The sequence below is a fragment of the Nicotiana tomentosiformis genome, chromosome 12 (genome assembly GCF_000390325.3).
Source record: "Nicotiana tomentosiformis chromosome 12, ASM39032v3, whole genome shotgun sequence".
In the NCBI taxonomy this organism is placed as follows: Eukaryota; Viridiplantae; Streptophyta; class Magnoliopsida; order Solanales; family Solanaceae; genus Nicotiana; species Nicotiana tomentosiformis.
This window is the reverse complement of record NC_090823.1, coordinates 86,695,331-86,703,955: the sequence shown is the minus strand read 5'-3', so window position 1 is coordinate 86,703,955 and position 8,625 is coordinate 86,695,331.

Below are 8,625 nucleotides of genomic sequence, written 5' to 3'. Positions count from 1 at the left end.
GAATTTACTTATCCCTTGTTTGACATAGCATAATACTTGTAATCTCAAAATAATTTCCTTTCCGAACTTATGTCGATTAACTTACGACGAAACTGTAACGTATGAAAACGTGAGATGTAACAATTCAGATACTGGAGGATATGCTTAGTGCTTGTGTGATAGATTTTTGGGGTGCTTGGGACCAGTGTTTGCCACTTGCGGAGTTGGCTTACAGAACAATTGTCAATCCAGCATTCACATAGCACCGTATAAGGCTCTGTATCGTAGGCGGTGTCGGTCCCTAATGGGTTTGTTCGAGCAGGGCGAGGCCAGATTATTGGGTACGGACTTGGTTCAGGATGCCTTTTAGAAAGTTAAGGTGACTCAGGATAGACTTCGCTAAACCTAGTCCAGACAGAAAAGTTGCGCGGACCGGAAGGTTCTCGATGTTGCATTCATGGTTGGAGAGCCGGCATTGCTCTAGGTTTTGCCAATGAAGGGCATTATGAGATTTAGAAAGAGGGAAAGCTGAGCCCAAGGTTTATTGGTCCCTTTCAGGTGTTGCGGCGAGTTGGGGAAGTTGCTTATGAGCTTACCTTACCTCCCAGCCTAGCAGGAGTTCATCCGGTATTTCATATTTCGATGCTCCGAAAATATCACGTCAATCCGTCCCATGTGTTGGATTTTAGCTCAGTCTAGTTAGACAAGGATCTATCTTATGTTGAGGAGCCAGTGACTATTTTAGATAGGCATGTCAGAAAGCTAAGGTCAAAGAACAATGCTTCCGTGAAGGTTCAATGGAGGGGACAACCATTCAAGGAGGCGACTTGGGAGACCGAGCAAGATATGCGCAGCCGTTATCCTCATCTTTTCACCACTTCAGGTATGTCTCTATACTCGTTCGAGGACGAACGATTTTTATAAGAGGGGGGATGTAACGACCCAGCCGGTCGTTTTGTGTGTATTAGCCCTGAACTTCTATTTACTGTTTCCCCAATATCTTTTTTTGCTTATGTGACTTGTCGGGAGATTTCGTTTTTGTTTTTGGAGTGTTTTGGGACACTTAGTCCCTAAAATGGGAGTTTAAGTCATAGGATTTTGACCGTAGTCGGAATTGTGTGAAGACGACTCTGGAATAGAGTTTCGTCGGTCCAGTTAGCTCTGTTGGGTGATTTTGTACTTAGGACCGTGTTTGGATTGTGTTTTAGAGGTCCGTATCTTATTTAGGCTTGAAATGACGAAAGTCGAATTTTTGGAGATATGGACCGGTAGTGGAAATTTTGATATCGGGGTCGGATTCCGATTCTAGAAGTTGGAATAGGTCCATAATGTTGAATATGACTTGTGTGCAGAATTTGGGGTCAATCGGACGTGGTTTGGTTAGTTTCGGCATTGGTTGTCAAATTTGGAAGTTTCAAGTTCTTTATGTTTGAATCGAAAGATGATTTGTGATTTTAGCATTGTTTGATGTGGTTCGAGGGCTCGACTAAGTTCGTATGGTGTTTTAGGAATTGTTGGTATGTTTGGTTGAGGTCCCAGAGGCCTCGGGTGAGTTTCGGGTGGTTAAGGGACTTGGAATGTAAGTTGAGAAATTTATGAAGTTGGTTCGTTTGCTGGTATGATCGCACCTGCAAGGGTATTAGCCGTAGGTGAGAGGCCGCATGTCCTGTAGGTTGAGCGCAGGTGCGGAAGGGGTGGAGATCAACAGAGGTCACATGTGCGATTGTTTCTCCGCACCTGTGATAGCGCAAATGCGGACCAGTGGTTGCAGAAGCGGAGGCAGCCAGGGTTAGTCGTTTTCGCAGGTGCGCCCATATATTTCGCACCAGCGGGCGCGAAGGTGCGAAAATTCCTGAGCAATGTTCAAAACCGAAGGGCTTCGTGATTTTTGTCATTTTGGACTTTGCAAACTCGGTTTAGGGCAATTTGTGAGAGTATTGTCGAGAGATTTCTTGAGGTAAGTCCCTTGTGCTTATTTTTTTATCAATAATCTTGCTTCCCCATCTATTGTTTTCACCTAGTTAGTATGTATTTAAAGTGGAATTTGGGAGTCTGAGGCTAGGGATTTGAAGAGTTTGATTTTGGGTTTTGAGTGATCATTTGAGGTCGGATTTTGATAAATTTGGTATGGTTGGACTCGTGAGTGAATGGGCTTTCGGATTTTGTGACTTTTACCCGATCCGAAATATGGGCCTGGGTCGACGTTTAGGACCGATTTCGGATATTTTGTTAAAGTCTTAATTTCATTAATAAGATTAGTCTATTTTAGTTGTATTTATCATATGTAATTTGTTTTTGTTAGATTTGGGTCACTCAGAGTCGGATATTCATGGAAAAGGCATTGTTATAGATTGATTGAGTTTGGCTCGAGGTAAGTGGCTTGCCTAACCTTGTGTGGGAAAAATTCCCTTAGGATTTGGCACTGTTTTGATATGTGAGCGTCGTGTACGTGTGGTGACGAGTACGTACACGGGCTAATTATTGTAAAAAGAACCCGATTTATTTTAATGAGTAGTAATTTGTTCTTTTTTTAAATTGAGTTTTACCGTTTAAATCAGAATTAGCATGTTTTCATTCTTAATTGAGCTAAGCCAATATGTGTAGCTACCATGTTTAGTCTAATATCGCATGTCTACATGCTTTAGCTATTTAATTGAACTCTGTGAAGCATGCGTAGTTGATTTCTTGTCTTTCCTTGACTTGTACTTAGTCTAAATTATAGGATTTCATGTTGTAGCTATTAATTCTACTGTGTGAGCTGTGTATTTACTTTTGGGACTACAGAACGGTATTCCGGGAGATCCCCTGCATATTTACTTTGGGACTACGGATCGGTATTCCGGGAGATCCCCCTGCCTTGCATATTTACTTTGGGACTACAGAACGGTATTCCGGGAGATCCCCCCCTGCGCATTTACTTTTGGGACTACAGAATGGTATTCTGGGAGATCCTCCTGCATATTTAATTTGGGACTACGGAACGGTATTCTGGGAGATCCCCCTTCACATTTATGTTTGGGAATACGAGACGGTATCTCGGGAGATCCCCTGTTGTATTTTTGTGTACTGAGTTGTTACCTTCTATAAATTCTTTCTTGTAAAATTTCAGCCTTTATTTTACTGTGATATTTCATTCTTGCCTTGCTTTATTTTTATATATACCAGTAGGGCCCTGACCTAACCTTGTCACTACTCGACCGAGGTTAGGCTTGGCACTTACTGGGTACCAATTGTGGTGTACTCATGCTACTCTCTGCACATGTTTTTCGTTTGCAGATCCAGGTTCTCCTTATCAGTCGTACTATCAGTTAGCTGGGGCAGCTTTGGAGACTTCAAGGTATATCTGCCACGCCCGCAGACCTCGGAGTCCCCTTCTACTCTTTCACATGTCCATTATCTTCAGTATTTTTCTTTTGTTATACTCTGATGTATAGAGACACTAGATTTTCCTTCTGTAGTTTGTGATTCACGATGTTCCGGGTTTTGGGATTACGGTGTATGTTTTTGAATAGTTAGTTATTGTACATGCCAAATGGCATGGTACCTAGTTATGTTGTTATTGCTACAGTTAGTTGTTAAATTTATGTTTTCATTTCATTATTCCGCAAATGTTAGGCTTACCTAGTCGTAGAGATTAGGTGCCGTCACGATGTCATACGGAGGGGAAATTGGGTCGTGACACCAACCATCAATAGAAACAAACATCAAAATTATAAACAATCAATACACCATTTATTCTTGCAATACTCTTCCCTAGAAATGACAATGTAAAATTTCAACACATGAGTATGTAAGAACTCGAATCACACTGGATATATTTATAAAGCAAAGCAATAGTTAAAGCAACCACTTGTGGGCATGACTCGAGTAGAAAAGCTTTTAGGCAATTCTATTTTCAAAATTATTTTTAAACAATTGAGTCGAGGCTCATTTTAGATTCTTTATATCATCCTCTCAAATCATTTGCACTACCAGCCACAATCATAACTTAACTTCTTGGCACGTTGGCCACACTCTATATCCCTAATTCACTTATTTCACTTCCAACCATCTTTATAGATTATCGACAATAAGATATTTCCAATCAAGACTATAGGTACATATATGAGCAATTAAGAGTCTTAAGAATATTGAGATTTTCTCACACAATTTGGCATCATAACCTTCATTTGGAACACGACTCAAACACATAGCATTTTAATACACATATCATTCTTGAACACATTCCCAAAGGATAACATAATGTGATAGTAACATTCGGAACAAGTTTTGATTTCACAAATCTTGACTCTTTGCTTATTCGGTACAATCGAATTTATTGGGAACAACTCGGAACATAGAATAAGGAACTTGAGACAACTATACTTGGAACTTACGGGAATATCATGGAATTAAATTCTAAGAGAGAAAGTTTATCCAACATACCTCAAATCCATCCCTTAATGATACTACAATGATCCACTACACTAAGCCACTTCAATCTACAATAACAACATCCAATGGAACCAATATTACTAACAAATTCATAGTTTAGACCATTTAGGGATTTTATCAAATACCTAGCAGGCATGAATCTCTACATCTCTTACCCATAGAATTAGTTCATCCAACTACTATCATTTACCAACCATTTGTCCCCACCATCATTCTTAAATAATTAATAACTTCGAACATCACATACATGACCATCCATCCATACCCAGCCAACAAAATTCCATCAAATAATCACCTTTCAATCTCTACAATTGTTATGTATTTAAATTGGGAACTTATGGCCTCCTATCACCATACCATAAGTTCCAATACTTAATTAATACTAATATTCCCATAATATATCCATACATGTAAGTCTAAGGGGGTAGGATTACCTTTTGGAAGAAATCTTGCAAAACCCTTCATCGAGTTCTTGAAGAAATATTTTGAAGGTCTATGTATCTTATGGAGGATTGAGTTAGTTTTAGGGTGGAATTGATGGAATGAAACACCAAATTAGTGGGGATTACTCACCTTGAAGATGGTGGGGAGTTGGAGGTCTTGAGGCAGTGGAGGAAAACCCTAAAGTTCGGCCAAGAAAAATGGGGTAAAATGAACCTCGAATGAGTATATAGCATTTCGGGCGCCACAGGTGGTGCCAGTGTTACACCCCATATTTTTGTACGTGAAAGTACGCCATAAGTAAATTGATGAAAGCTCGGAAATGAGATGTTACATCCCGCATTTTTGTACGTTAAAGTTTCGTCGTAAGTTAATCAACGTAAGTTCGGGAATGAGATTATTTTGAGATTGAAAGTATTATGATATTTCAAGCAAGCGATAAGTAAATTCGTAAAGGTGAGAGGGTAATCAAATCCAAGAAAATAAATTTTGTCAAAGTTTGATATTTTGAGATAAAATACGGTTCGGGCTATAAATACCCGGTATTTATGGACTAGTGCCATACAAGGTACCACATGACCATGATAGTAAGGTGTATGAAGTGTGTTAAAAGTGATTAGTATTTTAAGTAATTTTGGATAATTCTAAATTATTTGGGTAATTGGTTAATTATTAATTTTAGTGGGAGATTAACCATGTAATTAAAGTTTGTGGATAAGTTGAATAAAGACCCTATCCTCACGTGGAAACAAGGGACTTAAGATGCAATGACTCTTTGGTCTTTATAAATTGGTGGCATGGTAGGAGAAATTTGGATAAAATAATTCCCAAAAGTGGGGACCACACCCACTAATATAAAAAGCTTCTCTAAATTACAATATTGAGATGCTTACTACAAAGAACGTCCAAGACAAGCATCAAGAAGCCAAAAAATTCATACAAGATTAGATGATAGCAACGTGATTTGCTACAACAAAAATTTAAACGAAGTTATACTACGTAATAGCAAAGGGATTTGCAATTCTAAGGGAGCCCGGTATAATGTTTCTCAAGAACATCATACGGATTTTCCCTACTTCGATCCGCCATTACATGTTTTGTCGCGTTTGACGGGGGTTGGAAAGATTGTCAAGAGAATCGGCTCAGGTATGTTAAGACTATCCCTTCTTTATTTTTGGCATGATCCAAATGCTACAAACAAAACGAGCAAACGTACAGCTTTCATAAATGACTCTATTCATAGAAGTACTAGAGGTGTCTATGTTCTTAATTACCCATGTGACATATTATTATATCTTCTGTTCATGAGTCTCAAAAAAGTACTTAGTTGATAAAGTTTATTCGAAAGGTATATAGGTCTTATTAACATATTTTTATGCATTTCATCCATTTATACATGCACATTGACCCATGAATAGATGGCGCTATATACACGTATATCATATGTATATGGGATATGGTAAAAGGTTACGGCGTTATATACGCACCACCACCTGATCAGCTGGTATACGTTGATGATTTGCCCACAGTGGATGAGATGATATGATGGGATGCCCTCAGAGGCTTGATGATGTTATGTACGTATATACCTATGCATGATATGACATATATACGCATATGAATGTCATTATAAATATGAAACAATCCACAGAACTATTCAGACTTACATGGTGAGTCTTTTAATCCATGTTTCTATATGTCTATTGTTTGCTGATTTTCATTCCTTACATACTTAGTACATTATTTGTACTGGCATGCCTTTTTCCTGGGGATGCTGCATTTCATGCCCGCATGTCCCGATAGATAGGTTGAGAGTCCTCCAAGTAGGCTATCAGCTCAGCGGAAGGTGTTGGTGTGCTCCATTTTCTCAGTAGTTGCTTATTTGGTCATTATGATTTGGTCATGTATTGATTAGTATGGCGGGGCCCTGTTCCGACCTCTATGGTATTTACCTACTCTTAGAGGCTTGTATACATATGTCATGTACATGAAAGATTGTATGGCCTTGTCGGCCTATGTTTAGTGTACGAGTGATCATTTTGGTCTTATAGGATAGTATGTTATATGTATAAGTTTGTAGTAAATGTTGGGTCGTCCAATGTTGAGTGTTGCCTCATGTTTTATTCTACTTATCTCATGACAGCCTCTCCTGCTCATTTATCTATGATAAGTATTATACGAAAGATACGTTACGTTGGTACTCGGTTGAGTAAGGTATCGGGTACCCGGCGTCGCCCATCGGTTTGTGTCGTGGCGAAAGTGGTATCTGAGCAGTTATGTCCTAGGGAGTCTAAAAGTCGTGACTAGTAGAGTCTTTTTTATGGGTATGTTGTGCACCACACTTATAAGCAGGAGGCTACAAGGTATTTAGGACTGTCACTCTGTCACGACCCAAACCGGTGAGCCTCAATGGGCACCCAGTACCTTACTCAACTGAGTACACACGTAACGTATATTTTGTATGACAACCCAACATGATATAGAGATTTATCCATGTGACATACGGGCCTATAAGGCCGACATGATCGCTCGTACACTGAACATAGGCCGACAAGGCCATACAATCTTTCCTATACATGACATATGTCTACAAGCCTCTAAGAGTACATAATTGTCATAAGGGTCGGGACAGGGCCCCGCCATACTAACTAATACATATCCAATTCATACAGACCAAATAAGCAACTCCAGAGCAAATGGAGGACTCTCAACCTATCTATCGGGACCTACGGGGATGAAACGCAGTGTCCCCAGGCAAATTGGATGTCAGTACAAATAATGTACCGAGTATGTGAGGAATGAAACTCAGTAAACAATAGACATGAGAGAAACATGGAGTAAAAGCCTCACATGTAAGTCGGAATAACTTTATGAATCATTTAACATTTATAATGTTATGCATATGCGTATAAATGTCATACCATGCATAGGTATATACGTTCATAACATCATCAAGCCTCTTAGGGCATCACATCATATCATCTCGACCACTGTGGGCAAATCATCAACGTATACAGCTGATCAGGTGGTGGTGCGTATATAACACCGTAACCTTTTTTCATTTTCCATATACATATAATATACACGTATATAACGCCATATGGTCATGGGTCAATGTACATGTATAAATGCATGAAATACATAAGAAATACGTTAATAAGATTCCTCGGAATATCATAAAAATCAATATACCTTTCGGATAAACTTTATCCAATACGTAATATTTTCTGAGACCCATGAACATAAGCTATAATAATAATTCACATGGGGAATCAAGAATATAGACATCCCTAGTACTTCTATTAATAGAGTCATTTATGCAAATTGTGCATTTAATCGTTTCGTTTGTATGGTATGGATCATGCCAAAAAGAAAGAAGGGATAGCTTTAACATACCTAAGCCGATTCTCTTGACAATCCATCTAACACACGTCAATTGCGATAACGCGTAACGTCAGATCAAATTAGGGAAATATTCGTATGATATTCTTGAGCAAGATTGTACCGTACCCCTTAGAATTGCAATTTCACGTTACTGTCGTTTCATACGAATTGTTGAGATTTCATCAGTTACTTTTGTTGAAGATTTTAAATAAACTCCTTGTTTTGAGATTTCATCTGTTCCTTTCTTTTGAAGTTCTAATCCATCTCTATAACATCTTTACAAGCATAGTAAGCAAGAGAATAAACTACTAACAAACCTTTACCTAATAAGAAGTCTAAAAGGTCATGAAGTAGTCATATAACCCTTGATAAACGTTACCACTCTCA